General features: G+C 37.8%; 1 protein-coding gene across 12 annotated transcripts in view; it reads left to right on the top strand.

Annotated features, from left to right (window-relative positions):
• Positions 1-25,311, top strand: part of ZEB1 (zinc finger E-box binding homeobox 1) — a 298,551-nt gene that overhangs the window by 34,223 nt on the left and 239,017 nt on the right. The window lies entirely within an intron of this gene.

The raw sequence follows: 25,311 nt of genomic DNA, 5'->3' as shown, positions 1-25,311 counted from the left end.
TGTAAATTATCCTATATAATAAAAGCCTAATATGCAAATCTATTGAACGGCTGACCTACCGGTCGAACAACCAGTTGCTATGATGTTCACTTTCCACCAGGGGGCAGACGCTCAACACAGGAGCTTCCCCCAGCCCACAGGCCCCAGGCCAGCCAAGGTGGGTGCCAGCAGGGTCCCCTGATCGCCCTGCCAGTCACCCTGCAGAGGGAGGCGATCGGTGGCAGTGGCAGGGGGCGGGGCTGGTGAGCAGGCAGCACCAGGCTGGCCAAGGTGGGTGCCAGCAGGGGCCCCTCTATCACCCCGCCAGTCGCCCCACAGATCGGCCCTGATCACCAGCCAAGCCTAGGGACCCTACCCGTGCACGAATTTCATGCACCGGGCCTCTAGTATATGTATAATTTAATGCTCACCACAGAAGATTCTATAATGAGGGCAGGAAGGTATGTTTTTATGTTGTATTCTCTGTGTCCAACATATAGAATGGGCTCAAATATGCTTGTTCAATAAATAAGTGAATATGAAATACATATTATTTGTTTTACAGATGTAGAAATTGGTCAAGGAAAGATTAAGTAACTTATGCTATTTAGTGATAGAGCTAATAGGAAAGGAAGTGAACCTAGGAGAGGGAGCTGGTAGAAAATTGAGGGACTTTCGGAATGGCGATCTCCATGAAGTGAAGTAGAAATGAAGTCATGAAAGATATAGAAGAGAAGGAAATATGGTCAGAGAACAAAATGTTGGAGTTTACAATTGTTTGAGATGGAGTTGTTTTGGATGATGACAAAGGGTCAGGTCTTAGGGATGGATTGGAGTAGAAATGTTTATGTTGAAGCTTGTGGGCATCTATGTAGATACTGAAAGATTTTAAGGTTATTATAGGAGTTTGGGTAGAGAAGAGGATTATGATACAGTCCTTAATAAATGAGAAGCTATTATATGGAGGTACATAGATGAGGAAGCATAGATAATGAAATTGATGAATGTCATTATCTTTCTTTGAGCTCCAGCTTGTTTTTTTTTAATTGAATTTATTGGGGTGACATTAGTTAATAAAACCATACAGGTTTCAAGTATACAACTCTATAATACATCATCTACATATTTTAACATAGGTTAAGGTTAGATGTAGTTTGCTGAAAAGACAGGAATAAACTGAGTTTGCTGAATATGATTTATTTATTTTTCCTCCTGAATATGGCTAATCTTATTGGAAAACTTCAAAAATACTCAGAATATAAATACAAAAGTGTTAAGTTTTGCCTGATATTCCAGCCATACTTAAGGTATGAATTCTAAATGTTACATTTCTTTTCTGCAAAAAGCTGTACACTTTTCTAACATAGTAGTAGAGTATAATTTTTGTGTTTATAGCAGCATGGCTCACCTCTCCTTTGGTTGCTGTTGAGTACACATCCTGAGGGTGTTACAAACAAAATGCACTTGCTCTTCTAAATCCTCAGCTACTGACCAGCTGATTGGCATGTGTTTCTAGTTCCCTAGCTGACCCTTTTACCCTCCCCCTCTTCTAAGTCTCTTTTTTGAATGCTTTTGTTTCAAGAAGCTCTTGAGAAGTTTCTACATTACATTGTGGCACAGAAAAAAAGTAAAATTCATTTTAGTTTACTAAATTATAGTTAGCATTTTTAGTTGAGCATTTTCAGAATGTTTTGATAACATAAGCAGTCAATCTTCTTTTATTTTTTAAGATATTTCTATTGCTTTGAAAGCCTCTAATTTCTTTTCATATATTTTGATAGCACTGTAATTTCTGTCCTGAATATTTCCCTTCAGGGAAATATAAAAATTCAGTAATTTATTATAGGATTTTGTTAAACCTAAAATTTTATTATTTATCATATTAATTTAAAACATTATAGAATTTTTTATTTTGTATAGTTATGCCTGCGTGTGTGTGTGTTTGTGTGTGTGTAGGTGTGTTTCCCACAAATGAGTATCAGCCTATGAATAGGTCTTTGGAAATTCAAGGTAATCAAATACGTTATAAAATATGTTTATGTAATGAAAAGGTTGGAGGAGGTACCTTTTAGAGAAGTTGTACTATGATTTTGTGGTTCTCTATGCTCTGCCCACGTTAGATCTTAATAAGGAGCAGCTGAAATACTGCTAAATGACCTTTGACACAGAACCCATGAAGGCCCCAAGTATGATTTCACTTTCACCTCCTTCTTTGTAAACCTAAATGCTTGCTTGTCAAATCAGATGTGTGTTTAGATCTTTTTACTGAATGTGCCTTGAGGAGAACAGAGCTTGGGGTTAACTAGGCATATTGTTCTGTTAACAGAGTTTTGTTGGGGGATAGGGTGACAGTTCTTTCTGAGAGAAATTGCAAGCTGAGTGTTGCTGTCTTCTGCATACTTTTCCCAGCAGCCTCACTGGGCCCTAGTGATTTCCTTACATTAAAAGAAAGCAGGCTATGTGGGTTGCTTGTTGGTATTTGTGGTTCCAGTTTGATCCGAGTTTCTCTGTTATATAATACTAGTAGCCCGGTGCACGAAATTCGTGCACATTGAAAGGGAATTAATTAGATGAAATATTTTAATATTGCTATTTGCCCTTTCTCTATAATAAAAGTGTGAGAGATAAAAGGAAATGAGTACAATGTATATGAAAATAATACATAATTTTATTAATAACTAAACAATAACAAAATGATATAACAACAATAACAAACTCATAATATAAAAACAACATTGATGCAAATAATGACTGATAAAGTGATTAAACTTATTCTAATATCTCCCTGTATACCACATTAAGAATAAAAACACTTTCAGAGTGCTTGACTAATTTCCCTTGAGATAAAGTATTTACAACTTTAACTTTAACGTAACATGCTCTTTGAACTCAAGAGAAAGCAACAGCCGTAACCAGTTTGGCTCAGTGGATAGAGCATCGCCCTGTGGACTGAAAGGTCCCAGGTTCGATTCCGGTCAAGGGCATGTACCTTGGTTGTGGGCACATCCCCCGTAGGAGGTGTGCAGGAGGCAGCTGATCGATGTTTCTCTCTCATCGATGTTTCTAACTCTCTATCCCTCTCCCTTCTTGTCTGTAAAAAAATCAATAAAATATTTAAAAAAAAAACTTAAAAAAAAAAAAAAGAGAAAGCAACATATAACTGACCATGTCCAAAAACGGGTTCAGGTAGGAATATTCCTACTCTGTCTAGAGATTGTCCTTGTTATTTATTAATAGTCATCACAAATGTTGGCATAACGGGAAACTATCTTTGAATTAATTTAAATGGGTGTCCAGTGTCAGATGGGGACAAATCAATTCTTGGAATCAGAACAATCTCTCCCTCTGCAGATCCTGTTAATATTTCAGCTTTGATAATGTTAGGTCGCAATCTTTTGATAATAAATCTGGTACCATTACAAAGACCCCATTTACTATTAAGATTTCTCAATAGCATGATGATTGCACCCACTTTCAATTTTAATTTATGACACGGCATTCCAGAAGGAGTAATACTATTAAGAAATTCAATAGGAAAATTTTCCTTTTCAGCATCATCTGTTGAGTCAATGGAATCATCCCTCAAATAGGTGTGAAAATCTCCATCAAGTATATCCAAAATTTCTTCATTTAATTTTTGAACGTGCTCATTTTTTGGACAAAGAATTGCACGTTTATATATATTTTTAATATTATCTATAGATATACTATTTCCAAAGGTGGCTTTAATAATAGATCCATTAAAAATCATTTCATGGGGAATTTCAATAATATCCATTTCTAAATGAAAACTGCTATTAAGTTTGCCATCTCCAAGTTTTACTAACCATTCACTATAAGCAGAATCCTCTGATGTCCTATTTGTTTTAAGAGACAACTGTCTGAAACATCCCCAAACACTACAGTACTTTAAACTCGTTTGTACTATGGCCAATCGTATAGCATGGTGACACAAATATCCCCTCTGAAAAGAACTTTCCCACCAAATGCAACATTCCATTTAGCGCCAGCGAGAGCTTTATATGTATGGCACATGTGCAAGTCAAAGTTTATTTTTAAATTTCCAGTGTGCGTCACATGTACCGGTTGGTCGGACGGATGGACAAATGTCGGTCACTTAGCCTTTTATCTATACGGATTAAGAGTCATGATTTTACCTTTTTAAAAAATTATCCTTTAATACCTCCAAAGCACAATGAGTAAGAATCTGAAGGTTTATGTGGCTTCTATTTGGTTTCTAGGACAAAGTTCTTTCCTTTACCCACCACTCACTTCTCTCCTTTTACTCTTAAATGTTAATTCCAACATAATTTTTGTAACACCTCTTGAAAAGGATCCCACCAAGTTTTTGATAGTCCACATGATAAAACTTACAGAAAAATACAGCATGAGACTTTCATTCTCTCACTAACTTCTTCATATAACTATAATTCCTCAGTCTCTATAGAATGAAAAAGGAAAATAAAAGTGCCTTCTCTCATTCCAAGGCCTTTCTCAGTCAGGCAACCACAAAAAGAATGAGCCTACAATTCATGCCATGTAATCTCTATCAGGCATAATTCAAATCAAATCCCATCAGGCAAAGTCTGGGATAATTAAAATGTATAAGAGAACAGTGGTGACCTGGGGGAGAATTTATGAAACCTTGTCTCCTGCTTTTGCTGAATATTCTTTTTGTTATGCTAGACTCCAAGCCCCTATCCGGGACCTGGTCAGGTGGCTGCGGGCGCTAACCCACGCCGCCTTCCCTGGTCCATGATCCCTGATGTGGACCTGGTCAGCCGGCTGCCGGCGCTAACCGCCTGCCCCAGTCCACCATCATTGCTTGGATCCCAACCCCCCGCCCCCCGCCATCTTTGCTGGTTTAATGTGTATATTTGCTCCTGATTGGCTGGTGGGTGTGGCTTATGGGTGTAGCGAAGGTACGGTCAATTTGCATATTACTGTTTTATTAGGTAGGAAGCACATTAACTGACAAGTCAAGGCACTGTATTCGTAAGTATCTCACTTTTTTTTTAAGCAGTAAATAAGTTACATTTCTCACAGTAGTTAATATCATAAGAAGTTTTTCATGTATTCAGGAATACTTATAGTATATATTAAATTATTTGTGCCCAGGTGGGTAGCTCAGTTGGTTGAGAGTCATCCCATCCACCAAAAGAAAGAAAAGAAAAAAAAAAAGGTTGCAGGTTCAATTCACGAACCAGGTCAAGGCACAAACCTAGTTGCTAGTTCAAACTCCAGTCAGGGGATGAGTACGGGAGGCAATCTCTTTCTCTCTCTCTCTTTCTCTCTCTCTCTCTCTCTCCAAATCAATAAAAATGTCCTCAGCTGAGGATTTTTAAAAATTAAAATATTTGTGAGACCTGGTGATTTAATCATTCACCCCTTAAGTATAAGATACTCAAATATCAACTACTTTAAGAAGTATTTAATATTTACTATTTTAACTTTAATGAAAATTGAAAATTCTTGATTTTATTTTTTAAACTTTCTGATTAGGTTCTGATAATCTATTTTAAAAATCAGAAATATGCTTAGGCTCATGTGACCTTTAGCAGCAGAAGTTGCTGTATCCTTACTGATTAGAAGCTGCAGAGTGATTAATTGTTAAACTATAAGAAGGTTGTAGGGGACCATCTGACAGAATAACTACTTACCTTTATAGTTTATTCACTGTACCTCATACACTATTTCAGAAGAAAAACTCTATTCAGTGCTTTGAATGAAAAGATCTTTACTTCCTTTTCAAGGAGGATTGTGGGAAATTTTTTGCTAACTTGGACATTTCAACTTACTTGTTCAAGGTTATTTTGAACATAGTGAGCTGGAGTCCTGGAATGGTTAAGAACTTTATTTTTTTGTTTTGCTGAATCAATAGTTTAGTGATTAAAGCTTATGCTCTTAACAGATTTCATAAGGATATCAATTAAAAAGTATTACATAGAGGAGATGTTCAATACTTTGATATGGGAGAATATAGGAAATCAAAATACTGAAAAAAGATTTGTCTAGATCATCTATATATATAAAAGCCCAGTGATCAAATGGCGGAACAGCCAGAACGACTGGTTGACCAATCGCTGTGATGCGCAATGACCACCAGGGGGCAGATGCTTAATGCAAGAGCTGCACCCTGGTGGTCAGCGTGCTCCTATAATGGGAGTACCGCTTGGCTGACTGGGATGAGCAGCTGCTCCTACAGCTGGAGCAGCTGCTAGCAGGCCCAGGGTGAGGCTAAGTCTCTGTACCTATCAAATACCCGAGGCAATCCAGATTCTGGCCTGACCCCACCAACTGATGTAGGCCCTCAAGGTGTGTTCTAGAAAGAGCACGGGGAGCTGGCATAGGCATATGGCAAGAGGGGGCGTGACTGTGGACCTCTGGGAAGGCTGTCCTGATGGCTGAGGATCCTCGAGCATGGCTTCCCTGAACATCCCCAATGGTGTCACCAACCTGGCATCACACATCAAGGGCATTCACTGAGTGGCTTTGGGGTGCAAAGCTTTCCGCCAGGTTCCTCCAGGAAACAGAACATGCCTTTACCCAAGACATTACCCCAAAATATCAGCTTAGACTAATTTTCTCATTCAGCAGCTGCTCAGAGGGCATGTCCACAGCCACTCAGCTGACTGGGATGAGCGGTACTCCCACAGCTGGCCGATCCCTGCAGGCCATGCCTCCCACCAGTGCACTGGGCCTCTAGTCTATACTAATAAAAGAGTAATGTGCTAATTAGACTGGGAGACCTTCCGGACGTCCTTCTGGACAAAGCCTGGGGCTTGGTCGGCCTGCAAACCAACCCCAAATGGCCCTCAGCCCCTCACCCAAGCTGGCCAAGCCCCCCAGTGGGGACCCCCACCCTGAAAACAACCCCAGGCCTCTCGCCCAGGCTGGCCCCACCCTCCAAGGGGACCCCCACCCTGATCTGGGACCCCCTTCAGGGCAGACCAGCAAGCCCCCACCCATGCACCAGGCCTCTGCTATACTAATAAAAGGGTAATATGCTAATTAGACTGGGAGACCTTCCGGGAGACCTTTTGGATGTCCTTCTGGATAAAACCATAGTGGCCGGTCTGAGGCAGAGGTGGTTAGGGGTGATCAGGCCAGGAGGGCAGGGCACTTGGGGTTGATCAGGCTAGTGGGGGGGCGCAGTTGGGGGCGAGCAGGCCAGTAGCAGGGGGCAGTTGGGGGCAATCAGGCTGGCAGGGGGGAGCAGTTGGGGGCAAGCAGGCTGGCAGGGGGGCAGTTGGGGGCGATCAGGCTGGCAAGTGGGAACAGGTGGGGGCAATCAGGCTGGCAGTGGGGAGAAGATGGGGGCAAGCAGGCTGGCAGGGGGGGGGCAATCAGGTGTGGGGGGCTGTTAGGGGCGAGAAGGCAGGCAGGCAGAGGGGGCAGTTGAGGGAGAGCAGGCCAGCAGGGGGACAGTTGAGGGTGAGAGGGCCAGTGGGGGGGGCAGTTGGGGGCAAGCAGGCCAGCATGCAGAGTGGTTAGGGGCAATTAGGCAGGCAGGCAGGTGAGCAGTTAGGAGCCAGCGGTCCTGGATTGTGAGAGGGATGTCTGACTGCCTGTGGGATTGGGCCTAAACCGGCAGTCGTACATCCCCCAACGGGTCCCAGATTGGAGAGGGTGCAGGCTGGGCTGAGGGACACCTCCCATGCATGAATTTCGTGCACCAGGCCACTAGTAAGATATAATAGAAGAAAGTAAATGTTTACTACCAGAAGAACTTGTTTTGATTTTAACAATTTGGGGAGTGGGAAGGGAGTTTGGGAGGTGGTTGAGCCCAGATTAACCACTAACATGCTAAATATCCACACCCATAGGTATTTCACTAAAACACTTATGCTTTTAGCATTTTTGTTGGCTAGTCGTTTCATTGAAAATACTTGTTTTACATATATCCATGTGTTTTTTAACTTGTCCCCCCCCCACACACACACACACACAACAGTTAACATCGGAAGGTGCCTTTTATAAAACTATTGTAAAACTTTCATAAACATTTCAGATTGTTTCATTATAGTTCATTTAGTGGATATACCATCTCATTATTATTGGACATGTATTACATTTAAAATTTTTTCTTACAGATTTTGGACATAAATATTGTCTGGCAATTTATCCCAGGAGAGAGTCCAAAGAGTAAAATTATTGGGAAAACCTTTTTAAACCTCACATAGATCTTGCTAAAGTACTTTCCAAAAGGCTTTGTCAGTTTTTACTCTCAAATGTGAATTTCAGGATCCTTATGGGAGGTTGGTGAGGACATGTAGCAGAGAGCACCAAATGGTATCTGGAAACATGGTTTCTAGTCTCTGCTGTGCCATACTAATTGTTAGTAAAATAACTTGTATCTGGGTTAGTAAAATAACTTGTATGAGCCCCTGTTTCCTGACCATAAGCTTAGATGAATTTTAATTGCTCTCTTTCCTCTATTTCTCATTCTGTTATACTAGTAAAATGGGTTTAAAGAAGGAGAATCAATGCTGATATCTTACCCCATGATTTGTCTGGGAGGAAAGGAAAAGCAGGGAGAATTATATGTACCTAGAGGGGGAGGAAACTAGGCCAAATGAACAAGACATTTGTTTTACTTTTTGATTATTTTATCTGAGAAAGAATAGAGTCCGGTCAAATTATATCTTATAAATACTTCTGTTGAGACTTAGGGATTTCAAACAATTTTAAATAGAGAATGAAAGTATAAGGAGACATGCATGTAGCTCTTCCAAAGAAGTTGTGTTTTGTGTGGGTTATAGGTTACAAAATGATGACTCAAAGCCAAAAAAAGAGTTTAAGATTCAGACATTCACAAAAAAGACAAAATATTTTAATATTTTTAAAGTAAATTATTTTGTGGTAAGAAAGGAGACAAAAATTTTGTATCATCTCAAATATGTAGGAAAAGGTGACCTGGGCATAGACTAAAATAGTTATTTCTCTTTCCAAGAATCAAGGACCTTATCTGCCTTTATTCAAAGAAGACTTAATGTCTGTTAATAATTCATGCAACTAGACAGCTTTAATGGTTGTGAAAGAAATCTGACTCTAGCCTTCATCTAGTCCAGAGACTTGTGTAAAAAAAAATTAAAAAAAAAAACCTCAATGGCACTGTTGCCAGTGGAGAGAGGTTTTCTTGAACCAGTTTAAGGTATTGAAATATTAAACAGGTACAAATAATACTAATAATAAAAAGATTGATAACTTAGCATGTTTGTAATTTGCTTTCTAAATTAAGAATAACAAAAAAATAGTTTGTTGCCCTGGCCGGTTTGGCTCAGTGGATTGAGTGTCGACCTGCAGACTAAAGAGTCCCAGGTTCGATTCTGGCCAAGAGCACATGCCCAGGTTGCGGGCTCGATCCCCAGTGGGGAGCATGCAGGAGGCAGCAAATCAATGATTCTCTCTCATCATTCATGTTTCTCTCTCCCTCCCTCTTCCTTCCTCTCTGAATTTAATAAAAAATATATTTTAAAAAATAGTTTGTTTTTCTTAATATTCTGTGAGGAAAGTTTATAAGCTGATATTTAGTCTGTTTTAAAAATTGAGACTTTTGGTCTCATAAAATTTATCAATTGTAAAAGTAAATTGTGTAAATATAATTCATGGTGTTAAAATGTTTTCAAATTAAAAAAAATTTAAAGTTTGCTGAATAGTGATAGTTTTAAAACTTTATTAGTCTTCAAGTTTACTATTTAGAGTTCCCTGATAGATTGTTAGAGTTAGAAATAATAGTGAGTTCATTGCTTAACTGAATAAATAATTCACATGGCACAAAGGCAGCTTTTTCTTTCTCCCCTAGCTCCTTTCTTCCCCATTATATTCAATCTCTCTCTTTTAAAAGGATTCTTTACAGCCAAAGAGTAACTTTGTGTGAATATGCAAGGGCTTGGGCATAGTTGTGGCCTCAGTGTTAGCTAAATATCTGGGGTCACTTAACAAAATAAAAAAACCTGTCTTATATGTGTATTCTCCAATAGCAACTGAAAAGATATATAGTTTTTATAAATTGTTAGGCCCTACTCTTATGGTAAAGTTGCTTTGGGAATTTCTTTAAGTAAAATACTTTTTTTTTTAAAATTTTGAATCTAGTGTCTTTCATAGTATCTCACTCAAAGCAAAACTAAGTTTTAAAATTGAATAAATAATTGAATTTTATCTAGTTTTTCAGAAAGCTTTTTACTACATTAAATGATATTGTTAGCTAGTTTTGTAAGACATGATTTTTTTTATTCTTTAAATGGTATTTTAGAATTATTTTCTAAGAATTATGAAGATTATATTAAATACGTGGAATTTCATATTTTTCTACCTTTTATTATAACCCCAAAGTAGGAATTATGTCAGATTATTTTCTCTATGCTATTTAAGTCATAAGAGACAAACTGTTTTACTGGATCAAAGCAATTGTCTATAGCCCGGTAGTCTCTAGATAGACCATGATACCACTGGAGATGATGTTATCTTTCATAAATTAACCACATCCTTATTTTTTGTAATAAATTAGTATCTGATATTCTTAAGAGAGTATCTAAAATATTCCTTGAAATATGTATGTATTCATCACTTTTCATGGTATAAAAATACTTCACATTTATGTAACAGAAATTTAAAGTAAGACACAAGACCTTAGACTTTTGTTAACTGGAAATATTTATGAATTGATACTTTCTGCTTCTCCATTGTACTGATACTTCACCAAGAAATTTCTAAATAAGATAAAATGTTATGTTTACTATAATTCAGTGTTGTATATTTTATTTTATGCTATTCTTTATATGATAATAATCCATAATACATAGACTAATAAATTTGATCTAGATGCTCAATTTTGATAACCAAATTCTTCTGTTATCTTTCTTTAAGTGATACCTTTTTACTAGTTGTACCAGTTAATAACGCGGATTTTTTTCAATAGATGGAGTTACACATATGTTGATATATATGCGATTTGATATGTATGCTGTTTTGTTGTATTGACAGCAAGCTAAAAAACTTCATATGTCAAATGTGCTGAAGGTGTTAACATCATAGATATTTTTATGCTTAAAAATGTCAAATTTCATGCCAAAAAAAGAGCATTTGTGGGAAGTTTTAATTCATTACTTTATTTTGAAGAAAAAGTTATAGTATGCTTCAGTAAGCTTATGGTGAATATGCTCCATCTCAAGATACTTGTGAACGCTGGTTTAAACACTTTACAAGTGATGATTTCGATGTGGAAGACAAAGAACGTCCAGGTCAACCAAAAAAATTTGAAGACCAACAATTACAAGCATTACTGGATGAAGATGCGTGTCAAACTCAAAAACAACTTGCAGAAAGATTAAATGTTGCTCAGCAAACAATTTCCAATCGTTTACAAGCAATGGGAAAGATTTTAAAGGAAGGAAAATGGGTGCCACATCAACTGAACGAAAGGCAAATGGAAAACCGAAAAGTCATCAGTAAAATGTTGCTTCATGGCACAAAAGAAAGTCTTTTTTTGCATCGAATTGTGACTGGCGATGAAAAGAGGATTTATTTTGAGAATCCCAAATACACAAAATCCTGGGTTGATCCAGGTCAACCATCAGCATCGACTGCAAGGTCAAATCACTTCGGAAAGAAGACAATGCTCTGTGTTTGGTGGGATCAAGAAGGTGGTATATTATGAGTTTCTAAAACCAGGTGAAACTGTTAATACTGATCGCTACCAACAACAAATAATCAATTTGAACCACGCTTTGATCGTAAAACGACCAGAATGTGCCAGAAGACACGGCAAAGTAATTTTGCTTCATGATAACTCACCATCGCACACTTCAAAACCAGTTAAAGACATGTTAAAAGATCTTGCCTGGGAAGTATTAACCCACCCACCTTATTCACCAGACCTTGTTCCTTCAGATTACCACTTGTTCCAATCGATGGCACATGCACTTTCTGAGCAGCACTTCAAAACATATGAAAAAGTGGAAAGTTGGCTCTCTGAATGGTTTGCCTCAAAACAGGAAAAGTTCTATTGGGATGGCATCCACAAATTACCTGAAAGATGGGAGAAATGTGTAGCTAGCAATGGATATTACTTTGAATAAAGCACTTTTGATGTTTCTCTTGAAATTACCGTGCTTTCTTTGATTACTAGTATTTTCTTGTAAGATTTAATGGAAGTATATGATTGTCTAACCCCGTGGTCGGCAAACTGCGGCTCGTGAGCCATATGAGGCTCTTTGGCCCCTTGAGTGTGGCTCTTCCACAAAATACCACGGCCTGGGCGAGTCTATTTTGAAGAAGTGGCGTTAGAAGAAGTTGTAAGTTTAAAAAATTTGGCTCTCAAAAGAAATTTCTATCGCCGTACTGTTGAATTTGGCTCTGTTGACTAATGAGTTTGCCGACCACTGGTCTAACCATGATGCTGTACACCTGAAACCAATACAAAATAATATTGAAAGTAAAATTAAATAAATAAATAAATGAATAAATGGAACTTTAAAAAAAAACACAAAAACTTAGTGATTCAGTTGGTACAACTTTATCCATACATACAGTCATTATGATTTTATGGCACATTTTAATTTTAAGTGCTGACCCATGTTTTTTTTAATCTAAACTAAGTGTAACCCTTAGTAATTATTAAAACAGGCTTTACATTCATTCACATTTTTATTTCAGTATTCACAGAAACCAAATATTTTTGTTTTTTACTGACTACTTAGGTACTGACACTGGTATTGTTGAAATACATTTCTAAGGAGGACAGTGAGTATTTCAGTTACCAGTTGCTGCATTACAAACCATTTTAAGGCTTAGTGGCTTAAAACAACAATAGTTTATTCTCATCATTCTGAGGATTGACTTGGTGAGTCTTCTGCATATAAAGTGGTCTTCTTCAGGTGCTAGGATGGCAGGGCAGTCCAAATGGCCTCAATCATGTGACTGGCAATGAATGTGAGCACAGGTTGGCCTGGCCCCTGGATCCTTGTTTCTCCTTACCTTTGTTTCTTTGTGAAGTTAATTGGATTCCTCACAGTGTGATAACTGGATTCCAAGAAAAAATGCAAAGCAGAAGTTGCAGCTCTTTTAAGGCCTAGATTCTGGAGTTACCCAGAGGCACTTCTGCCCATTTTATTGGTCAAAACAGGAAGGGATGGTGGCACACACTACAATACAGATAATGTATTATAGAATTGTACACCTGAAACCTATATAATTTTATTAACCAATTAGAGGCCCGATGCATGAAATTCATGCAAGGGTAGGCCTTTCTTTCCCCAGTTGCTGGCTTCGCAACCCTAGCTGCCAGCTTCGCAGCCCTGGCTTCCCAGTCCTGTCCCCCTCCCGCACCCGCCTTGGTTTGGTACTGCCCGCATCCGCCACCACACACCTCCAGTTCCCCAGTTCCACAGAGCCCTACTCCCCCACCACCACCCCTGCATCGGTCACCCCACAGAGGGTTGCCTGCACCTTCCTCTTTGGGGCGATTGTGGGAAGATTGCAGGCCCCACCCCCCGACCAATTGCATTGCACCGCCTTGGCTGGCCTGGCACCAGTGCGTGTCACAGCATGTTCATCCCGAAGGTCGTTCTGTTCGGCCATTTGGTCTATTTGCATATTACACTTTTATTATTATAGATGTCACCCCATTAAATTAAATAAAAATAAAAAACATCTGAAAAGACAAAAACAAATTATTACATTAAATTAACAGATAATTGAAAGACTGGAGGTAGATATAAGGAAGAACTTTTGAACAATAGTAATAGTGTTTCGATATTAGAATAGGTTTCCCAGGAGAATATTTTAAAGAATTGAACATGTAACAGTGTTATAGATTATGTGAGAAGTGCTGAAAGTGAGAATAGGGAAAATAAGTGGATTTAGTTTGTTTTGTCAAGTCTGTTTATTGAAAGGGGGAATGTTTTATTTCCTCTAGGAAAAATGAATGACATTGGAATCCTGTTCTATCTTCTTATTTTGGGGCTTTGACTTTATAAGTTATTTTTGGGAGTAACTTTTTCTTTTCCTGTTATTCTTCACCCCAGGATATTTTTCTATTGATTTTTAGAGAGAGTGGAAGGGGAGGGGGAGGGGAGAGAAAGAGAGAGAGAGAGAAACATCTATGTGAGAGAGACACATCAATTGATTGCCTCTTGTCCACGCCCCTACCTGGTTGGGGATCGAACCCAAGTATGTGCCACATGCCCTTGACTGGGAATCAAATCTGTGACCCTTCAGTGCATGGACCATCCTAGGAGTAACTAGGACGGTCCATGCACTGGGCCAGGGCTAGGAGTAACTTTTAAGTTTTATGTAAAGTACTCTTTGTGTGTGTGTGTGTGTGTGTGTGTGTGTGTGTGTGTGTGTGTGCAAGACACAGTAGGAACCTTTAAAATTATCTGTTTGTATAGCTCTTAATTTCAGAACATGTTCATGCATATTACTATACTTTCTTTATTCTAAGTTGTAAGATACACCTTTGATTTAATAACTTCTCTCTTGGGGAAAATCAAATACTTTTCTTGGGGAAGGGAGGAACATTTTATCCATTATACCTAAGTATTATTCTGAATAACTTTTAGTTATAGGCATTACAGCCACATTTTGCTGTTGACCTCTGGCACTTTTAGGATTGATAGCATAATTCTGAGGCTTATACAGGAATTACTTGGCTTGGTTTCCATTTTCTAATTAATTAAACTTACAGGTTTTTATTTTTACCACTTATATTATATATCATTAGAAGTTAACTACTCTTTTTTTTAAAAAGTTTTCATTGGTTTCAGAGAGGAAGTGAGAGGGAGACAGAGATAGAAACATAAATGATGAGAGAGAATCATTGATTGGCTGCCTCCTGCACACCTCCTACTGGGGATTGAGCCCACAACCTGGGCATGTGTCCGGACCAAGAATGGAAGCGTGACCTTCTGGTTCATAGATTGATGCTCAACCATTGAGCCACACTGGCTGGGGGAAGTTAACTACTCTTGAAAGTTAAACAGAAGAATTTAACAGACAGGTGTTTGGTAACTGCTCAGAATTATCACTTGGTAGACCTTTTAAACATAAATAAATCACATGTTACAGGCAATTCTGTATACATAACTTTTTATTTCAATGCTGCAATATAATGACCTTTATAAAGGCATTTCAATAAATAATTAGGAATTTAACATTAAATTAAAACTGAATTGTATATGGTTCTGGCAGTATGGATAACTGAGGTGACAGATGAAAGACATATTATTTTTTTAGTATTTTAAAAAAATTTTTTAGAAAGAGAAGAGAGAAATATCTATGTGAGAGTGGAACATTGGTCAGCTGCTTCCTGTTTGCCCCCTTCCAGGAACCAAGCCTGAAACTCGGGCATGTGCCTTTATTGGGATTCAAACCAGCAACCTTTCAGTGCATGGAACGATGCCCAGCCAACTGAGTCACACTGGTCAAGGCAAAAAACACATTCTTAGTTATGTCTAAGTTTATATATGGATAGACAGTGACAAGGTATAACCTTTGTAAATGACTGGCAGGGTTCTTTTGATATCTACAATAAGATTCCTCTTGATTTAAAAAAAAAGTTAAAGTGAAAAATATGCATTTTAGAGTTGAGAAAATGAATTATTATTTTTTATTCCCCTCCTAACAACTATGTAAAGAAGACAGAGTAGGCATTGTATAGTGTTTCGATTAAGGTAAAGAATCTGAGTGTTTGATACTTCGAGTCACACAGTAAGTGGTAGGTCTAGACTTATAAACCAGGTCTTCAAATCTTCCAGATATATGACTGTACTATGCTACCCTTTCAACAATAAGTTAGTAATGGATTTATTTCAATTTAATGAGATTTATTTATTCAACATATGTTTATAAGTGCTATTTATGTCAGGCATTATGTTAAATGCTATATAAGATAGTAAGCAAAATAGATAGTCTGTGTCCTCATGTAACCAACAATTTTTGCAAAAGACTAAAACTAAACGAATAATTACAAATAAGATGAATGTTAAGGTAGAAATTATAAGGTAATATGAGAGTATATAAGAAGCAAACCTAACCTGGCCTGGAATGGTAGTCAGTTTTGATGGTGAAATCAGGGAAGGACAAGAGAAATAACTTTTAGGCTGAGATAGAAAGAATCAGCATGAGTCAGAGCATTGCAGGTAGCAGAAATAGCATCTGCAAAAGGAAAAGGAAGACCTGCAAGGATTCCAATGTGGCTGAGCCATGAGAAGAAGAAATAGAGGTGGAGAGGAATTAAGGAAACTGATTGTGATCTTAGGATGTTAGCCTTTATCATAAAGAATATTGGGAACCTGTGGAAAGGTTGTAAGCAAAAAGGTTGTAAGTAACATAGTTAAATTTTCATTTGAAAAATATGAATCTTAGTGCAGTGAATGTAGAAGCTTGTTAGAAGCTGTTTCTGTGGACAAGGTTGAAGATTATGGATACAGTGGTGAGTTGGAGAGAAGGCTCTAGATTTGAAATTTGGGAAGTAGACAAAACCTAAGGATTTGACAGAAATGTAAAATTAATATTGTTATTGTACAATATATAAAATTTGATTGCACATTCATCTCAATTCTCTCAGTAACTTCTGCTTAATGTTAGGAAATGACTATATTATAGAAGATAATTTAGAAAGTATTATTCCTTAAAATATAATTTATGAATTGAGCAAATTTCTTTTATGTGATAGATTCCATTAAATAGTATAGGGAGAACTTAATTTCAAAAGAGAACGTGGCATCTTAACTTACACAGTAAAGCTTATAAGTAAATTTGTACATACATGATTTGTACATATATAATGCATTTTGTTCGTATCACTATTTTTTTTAAATCCTCACCTGAGGTTATATTTTCCACTGATTTTTTTTTTTTTTTGAGAGAGAGAGGGGAAGGGAGGGGGAGAGACAGAGAAATAGAAATATTGATGTGAGAGAGACATCAATTAGTTGCCTCCCTCATGCACCGCAGCCAGACCTGGGATGGAACCTGCAACCCAGGTATGTGCTCTTGACTGAGAATCTAACCCGAGACCCTTCATTCAGCAGGCCTATGCTCTAACTACTGAGCCATATCATTTATTAATATCAGATTTGAAAGCTGACTGAATATTTAGGACTTTCCTGTTTTTAGTTGATTGGTCAAAACTTAGATGAGTAGTGTAACCCATTTTGTTTCAAATAGCATTCTATTAAACTTTTTCCCCCATAAAAAAGAAGGAAATCTTATCTTTTGTAACAGCATGGATGAATCTGGAGAATATTATGCTGCGTGAAATAAGCCAGTGAGAGAAAGAAAGATACCATATGATCTCACTTTCATATGGAATCTAATGAAAAAAATAACTTAACAAATAAAAGAGAAGCAAAAGCATAGATATGTAGAACAGACTGCGAGCTGTCAGAGGGGAGGGGTGTTGGGGAGCTGTGTGAAAATCAGGTGAAGAGATTAAACACACACACACACACACACACACACACACACACACACACACGAGTATGGTGATAGCCAGAGGGAAAGGGGTTGGGGGGGGGCGGGTAAAAGAGGCCAAAGCGGGGATAAATGTGGACTGAAAGAGACTTGACTTTGGGTGATGGCTGCACGATGCAGTATGCAGATGATGTTGTATGCAGATGATATTTTGTTAAGTTGTACACTTGAAAACTGTATGGTTTTGTTAACCACTGTTGCCTCAATAAACTCAATTTAAAAAAATAAACACTTTCCTTTATTATGATAAGAATCTATTGCTGGATCTTTGGTTTTAGAAATAGATTTCTTATTACATTAGAGGATTCAGGAAGAAAGAGTTTTGGAAGCATACTTACTTGAATGCCTTATGAACTGCTTTATTTATTTAACCAACAAACAGCATTATTAGTCTATTTTGTAAGGGATGGCATAGTCAAATACCTGTAAGGGCTTCACTGTAAAGATTTAGACCACTTAGGGAAGTAATATGAAGACTGGGATTCTAGAGAGTTTATGCATGTCTTCTGGGGAGGGAAACTACTAATGTTCTGTTTTACCATCAGTGTGTGGGAGCTGTGGGGGTGGGAGCAGGGCTGCCTGCAGACAGGGGACTGGGGCATGGTGGGAGGGGCTGGGCGGGGGTGTGGAGGATGGGCCGAGACCTGCCTCTGTGCCCACTGTAGCCTTGCGGCCCACAGTTCCTTTCAAGGTGCATGAGTTTGTGCACTGGGCTCCTAGTTACCTTATAAAGGTAAAAGGTCAAAATTATTTCTAAGCAAGATAAAATGTCAAAAGAAGGAAGGAAAGGAGGAAATGAAAGAGGAAACAAGGTTTTTAAAATAAGAAGTACAAAACTATCCAGGTTGTATTTTTAGTTTAAACTGAGTTCAAAGAGAAATTCACTGTTTCTAGGATAATTTTTATTTGCTTCACAGTATCTTTCTAGCATCTTCAACTATCTGAATGTGCATAATTTGGAACTTAGAGTGGGATGGGAATATGTAGGATGTAGAAAGTAAATTAACTATATAGATGAGAGTTTAGTGGTTCTCTCTTAAACAAGAATAAAATATAGCAGAAACAAGAGATAGTTGATATCAGAGAGAAATCAGGATGTAAGAACATAGCATTATGAATATATTATGGACCCATGAAAGCCTTACTGTATTAAAAGCATAATTTAACTCTTGTATAAATGATTGAGAAGAGGTCACATTGTTTGATGTACTCTGATATTTTAAATATGCCCCTCCCCAATCCTATCTAATAAAGAGGGGATATGCTAATTGACCCTCATGCTGTCACAAATATGGCAGCACCCACAGCCAATAAGGAGGGAATATTCTAATTGACTGCCACACCCTCAAAGATGGCGGCGCCCACAGTCACAAGATGGTGGTGCCCAGTCCCCTCAGCCCCACCGGGGAGGCAGGTGCGAGGCAAGGCCAGACCCACCCCCAGGTGGGCCCAGCCGCTCCGTGCACCTGCCTCTAGAGTCCCCCAGTACCCTCAGCCCCCAGCTGCCCAGGGCTGGTCTGAGGCACAGGCAAGCCTTGGATGGCATCTACCCTGGCCTGTGGGGTCTGGCCAAAACTGGCTCTCCAACATCCCCCAAAGAGTCCCAGATTGCAAGAGGGCACAGGCCAGGCTGAGGGACCCCATCGGTGCACGATCGGGGCCCGGGGAGGGACACAGTAGGTTGGCCAGCCAGGGAGGGACCACAGGAGGGCCCCAGGGCATGTTTGGCTCGTCTCACTCAGTCTCGATGGGCCAGACCCCAGCAGCAAGCTAACCTACCAGTTGGAGCATTGGAGCGGCCTTAGCATAGCATTAGCTTATTATGCTTTGATTGGTTGAATGGACGACCGAAGGACTGGACACTTAGCATATTAGGCTTTTATTATATAGGATTATTGAGTTTATTGGAGTGCAGGTTTCAAGTCTACAACTAAATAAAATATCTGCACGCTGCATTCTGCGCCCATTGCCCCAAGCAAAGTCTGTTTTGTCCCCATTTCACCTCTTTGCCCATCTCCACATACCTCTTCACCCCCTTTTCCTTCTGGCTGTTACCACAGTAATGTTAGTGTCTGTGTTGTTGTTTTTGCTTAATCCCTTCACCTTTTATCCAGCCCCCCAACCTACTTTCCCTCTGACAGCTGTCAGTCTGTTCCGTGTATCCATGCTTCTGTTTCTATTTTGTTCATCAGTTTATTTTGTTCATTGGATTCCACGTATAAGTGAGATGATATGGAATTTGTCTTTCTCTGACTGGCTTATTTCACTTAGCATAATAATCTCCAGGTCTATCCATGCTGTCCCCAAAGGTAAGATTTCTTTCTTTTTTTTTCTTTTTTTAACAGTGGAGTAGTATTCCATTGTGTAAATGTACCACAGCTTTTTAAAAAATGTTTTTTACTATTTATTTATTTATTTATTTATTTATTTATTTTAGAGAGAGAGGAAGGGAGAGAGATAGATAGAAACATCGATTGGCTGCCTCTTCCTGCACACCCCTACTGGAAATCAAGCCCCCAGCCTTGGCACGTGCCCTGACCTGGAATTGAATGGGTGACCTCTTGGTTCATGGGTTGATGCTTAACCACTGAACAACACTGGCCAAGGCAACAATAGCATTTTTTATCCACTCATCTAGTGATGGGCATTTGGGTTGTTTTCAGATTTTGGCTATCCTACCTAATAATAGACAAATATGCAAATTGACCGCACCTTCGCTACGCCCAGGCCACACCCACCAGACAAGCCACACCCACCAACCAATCAGGATGAGTATGCAAATTACCCCAACCAATATGACGGCTAATTTGCATATCAAGACAGCGTAAAAAGAAGCCAAGAGCTGCAGAAGGGAGCAAAGCTGCGGAGAAGCAAGCAAGCCAGGGGGAGGAGAAGGGAGGAGTGTAGGCGGGGCCGGGGGAGAATGAAGGAGAGCAGGCAGGCTGGCGGAGAAGGCGGGGCGGGGGAGAAGGGAGGAGCGCAGGCGGGACGGGGTAGAGTGCAGCAGGAAACCCTATTGCAGGATTTTTCTTGCAACGGGAACGCTAGTTGTAAATAATGCTGTAATGAACATAGGAAAGCATATATTCTTTCAAATTAGTGTTTCAGGATTCTTAGGATATATTCCCAGGAGTGGGATTGCTGGGTCAAAGGCAGTTTTATTTTTAATTTTTTGTGGTAACTCTATGCTATTTTTCATAGTGGCTGCACCAGTCTGCATTCCCACTAACAGAGCACAAGGGTTCTCTTTTCTCCATATCCGGGCCAGCACTTACTGTTTGTTGATTTATTGATCATAGCCATTCTGGTAGGTGTGAGGTGATATCTCATTGGGGTTTTAACTTGCATCTCCATGATGATCAGTGCTGTTGAGAATTTTTTCATATCTATTGGCCATCTGTAAACATATCCTCTTTGGATAAGTGTCTATTCAGGTCCTTTGCCAGTTTTTTAGTTGGATTGTTTGTCTTCCTGATGTTGAATTGTGCAAGTTCTTTATATACTTTTGCACTTAATTCCTTATTGGATGTATCATTGGCAAATATAATCTCCCTAATTACATATTTTAAGTACCTATTGTTTTAACTAAAATATTTAACCAGCTGGCTGTATATTTCATTTATTTCAGTTTTCAGATTTCTAAATATTAGCCAAATATTTTAGTATCTGGGTCACACAGTCATTACAAAAAAATGTAGGCCAAAATGGTTTATCCTTCTCAGTTGCCAGCCTAGTTCTCATTCTACCATGCTCTGATGTTCATTTTTTGGTTCTATTTCATCTAAACTTTGTTTACTTATTTTTGCAAAGTAGTCTGTTAGTTCTTTGTATATAATTGGTCTTATTGTGTCTTTTTTCCCCTCTCCTGAATCAAGCAAGGTAACAGAGCAAATAATTGTGCTCTTGGCTGCTATGTTTTAGAATTGTTGCTATACAAAGGGTCACACATGTTAAATTACACACTGCTGTGCTAATTATTGTGTGAAACCTTATTTAAAATGCTAGAGAAATTGTGTTTTGGTGTAGAAACTGTAACATTTCTTAAAGACTCAACCTGAGTGTAATTTGTTATTGAGGGCCTCAGAATTCCTAAATACCCTGCAGAATTTTTAAATGTAAACCGTTCTATCTTGTCATACTAGATGCTATAGCGTTTTTCTTCAAGTAAAATGAGAAGTCCTAAGTGTTATGATACTAAGATTAGGGAAGGGAGAAGGAAAGAAGAGAGGAATAAATTGAAACATCAAACAATTTACCTTTACTTTTGAAGTACTATAGAATGTAAAATTCTATTTTAAAATACTTTTTAAGGGGGTGTGTAGTTTACTGGGAGCTGTGTTAATACAGTTTTCCTTTTCTTAAAATTAAGAACTTTATACCTTTTGGAATTATTAAAATTTTTGCTAAATTTAGAATATGTGATTTCATACGACTGTATCCTATTTTGAAAGCATAAAATGATAGCATGTATACTTCTTGAAGGAAATTAATATGTATTCATTTAGAATTATTGGACATTTAATTAGTAAATTTTCCAGATGAACAGCATTTACCTTCTTGATTGCTAAAACATTTCATCTCAACCATTCTTGCTTTAAAATGTCTTAGAAAGCTTTATATATTTTAATTACCTTGGATTATTGATTAATATTTGTTAATAGAGTGTCTTCAGGGGCTACTGAGGTATGTCATAGAGCCATTTGTTCAGTAGCTATTTTTGCTTTGAGATTTTGTAAATAGTGATTCTACTTTTCACAGCTTGATATTTATTCATATGGTTACTAGCATACAGATAAGGGTATCTGAGTAAAGTAAGAGAAATAGTTTCTTATAGGCTTGAAGAGTATCAGTGAGGAAAGTACTGGGACTTTATGATGTTTACTTTTATTTTATTTAGTTTCTACCTTCTGCCCCAGGAGCCCACCACCCCCTTATGCCCTAGCCTAAAAAACAAACAAACAAACAAAAAGTATGGTACTTGACAGTGTTCCAGATAGTTATATTGTAAGAAAGGTTAAGTTTAGTTTTTGGAGCTAGACAAACAGTGATAGGGATTATAACTGGATCATTCAATAACTCTGGAATCTTAGGCAAGTTCACAACAATAAAATGGGTATGTAGTACCTATCTCCTAGGGTTATGAGGATTAAAAATAATGCATCTTAAATTGAGGTATTTTAACATGTAGTTTTCTTTCCTTATGTTTTAAGGTAAGTGACCCACTTAATTTGGAAATGACATTTGCCTATTTTAGCATGATACCATAAGGATTAATCAGTCAATTATCTCTAAAATACAGTAGTTTTTGAAGATCACTTTATTCAGAAATAGATGATATATGACAAGATGTTGATTAATTTAATCATATGAATGAAATGTGGTGGAATATTTTTAAAGCCTGAAAAAATTCAAATTCAGATGCAATAAAAATATTTTTAATAAAATGTGAAAAAATATTTTTTTCAGCCAATAAGACTAAATTGTGTTGAAATATTTTATTAATAATCTCCAAGGAGTTTATAAGCTAGTAAGTGCTATTTTTTATTGCAAAGGTAAATGTTAACTTCTATACCCATGTATACAATCTTAAAAAACCTAGAGTTCCCTATGCCATTTTGCATTTACTAGTGACATAGCAGTTATGCTCCCTATTGCAGTGAGCTTTACTAGTAGTAACCTGAAACAATACTGCACAGACACACAAGTGAATCATGTATTTCTTGTTATGAAATTTTATAATTGTTCTTAACTTTAATGTTATCCATTTGCAGGTCAGATGATATAATATATTTTATTTAATAAGTACACCAAATACACATATAGTGCTATTAGGTTTTAATGATACCAGAGGGGAAAAACAAAACAGCATAGCCTGTGCCTTTAAGGTGCTGTCTCACAGTAATATGAATTATTTGATTGAGAAGGTTAACACACATAGTATAATGGAGTTCTACAAAAATTGCCTATTAAAAAACTTTCCAAAAAGGCCAGAGGGGTGTGGAGGTGGAATGGAGGCAGGGTATGAATTAGAATAAAAGATACAATTTAAAATTGTCTTATGTTTAAGAATAATGATATTAAACTTAAAGGTAAGTTCACTCTAACAAAGCAAGGATTCTCATTCCCAAAGGAAATAAAGGAGCTTTGCTTGTTATTGAGATTTATTCACAAGAACTTGACATTTTTATTTGTATTGGATATAGTAACGCTTTATTGTTGTCTGTGTTATTGGACAAGCTGAAATTGTGAATATTTTGCATTGTAAACTGTATTAAAATACATTTGTATTTCCTACTAAATACAGGGAACATAATTGTTAAACTGTAGATTATAATCCAGTAAGAGGCATTCCATGTTTTAAACTGTTTTGCCTTTTCTTTCTTCCTCAGTAACGCCTTTAAGGTCTTTTGATGTATCATAAAGAAAAAGTTGTGAGCTGTTTGGCTCCAGCAAAGGAGAGTTAATTGACCTGAAGATGTTTCCCTACTGCCAAGTCTTTGCTCAGTTGCTCCCTATCTTTGCTATTGCAGGTTTACTTCTCCTCATCTACTCTAAGATCTCTAAGACCCCACTCAAACTCACCTTTGACAGCTTCTATTGTCTACCATCTCCTTCATCCTGAATTAACAGGGAAGAATAAAAAGTTGCCAGAAAAAAAACAGGCTTAACAGTTAAATCATTTAATATCTATTTTGTTCCTCACAGCCAGTTGATTAAAATAATTCTTTAAATTCTTGTCCCTGTGTAGAATCAGACTGTCATAACATACCACATTATGCATACCATTGCCAAAACATCCTTTCTGCGGACTGATCAGATTTTTGAGAAGAGGTGGAGGTGGAGGTGATTGGTAGAGGTAGAGGTAGAAGTGATTGGTAGAGGTAGAGGGAGAAAATCATCTTTCCAGGATGCGTAATATGTACTGTGCAGTGTATTGCACTATCCTGAAATGCCTGTAGTGCTCCAGGTTTCTGCTTTCTTTTTACACCATTGTCTTTGACCTGAAATGCAGTTTCTTTTTACCTATAAAAAATCTTAGTTATTAGTTACTATAAGGTCTAGCAAAGATCTTTTCCTTCTTGAAGTCTTGCCTATCAACCCTAATTTAAATCCCTTCTCTAAGCTCCAACTCATACTACTCATTGAGCTGAAATAAGACTTCTGTGATACTTGGAAGACGGTGAGAGGTTATTTTCCCAATGAGATTCCAATAGTTTCATATCTTGAGCTTCTCCTTAGCAGAGCATATGTAGCAAATATAGTGAGTGTGAAAATATTGGATAATTGGTTTACTCACATGATTTTTTTAATATAATTGCTTGGTACTCTCTACCCAAAGAAGGAATTACTGTGTAAACTTCTTTAACTGTTTATTGAACCCAGGGCTGCCTACTTCTGAGTTCCTAACTGCTCTTGAGTACGTAGTTTGGTCATTAGAAAATAACTATTGGAGTTTGGGATGGGTTGTGTGAGTTTTGGAGAAGAAAGTAAATCAATTATTGGACATTTAAAACCATTGCCTTTTCTGCTTTAAAGTGTTATGCTTCTTGTTACTGTATTCATAGGATTGAATTTTAGCAAGCATACTTAGCTTCCCTTCTCTTTAATACAGCAGCTAAAACGTTGATGTGATATTGAATTAGAAACTCTGAAGTGTGGCCTATGACTCTTCATCCTAACTAAACCTCACTGACGTGCTTATGAAGGCGTTTGGTGGTGGTGGTGGTGATAGTGATGGTAATAATGGGAGTAATGATGATAATGATTGTGATATTCTACTTTTTTAAAAAATGTTTTTATTGATTTCAGAGACGAAGGAAGAGGGAGAGAGAGATAGAAACATCAATGATGAGA

The sequence above is a fragment of the Cnephaeus nilssonii genome (genome assembly GCF_951640355.1).
Source record: "Cnephaeus nilssonii genome assembly, chromosome: 4".
NCBI classification, from domain to species: Eukaryota; Metazoa; Chordata; class Mammalia; order Chiroptera; family Vespertilionidae; genus Cnephaeus; species Cnephaeus nilssonii.
This window is presented reverse-complemented; position numbering and strand designations above follow the sequence as displayed.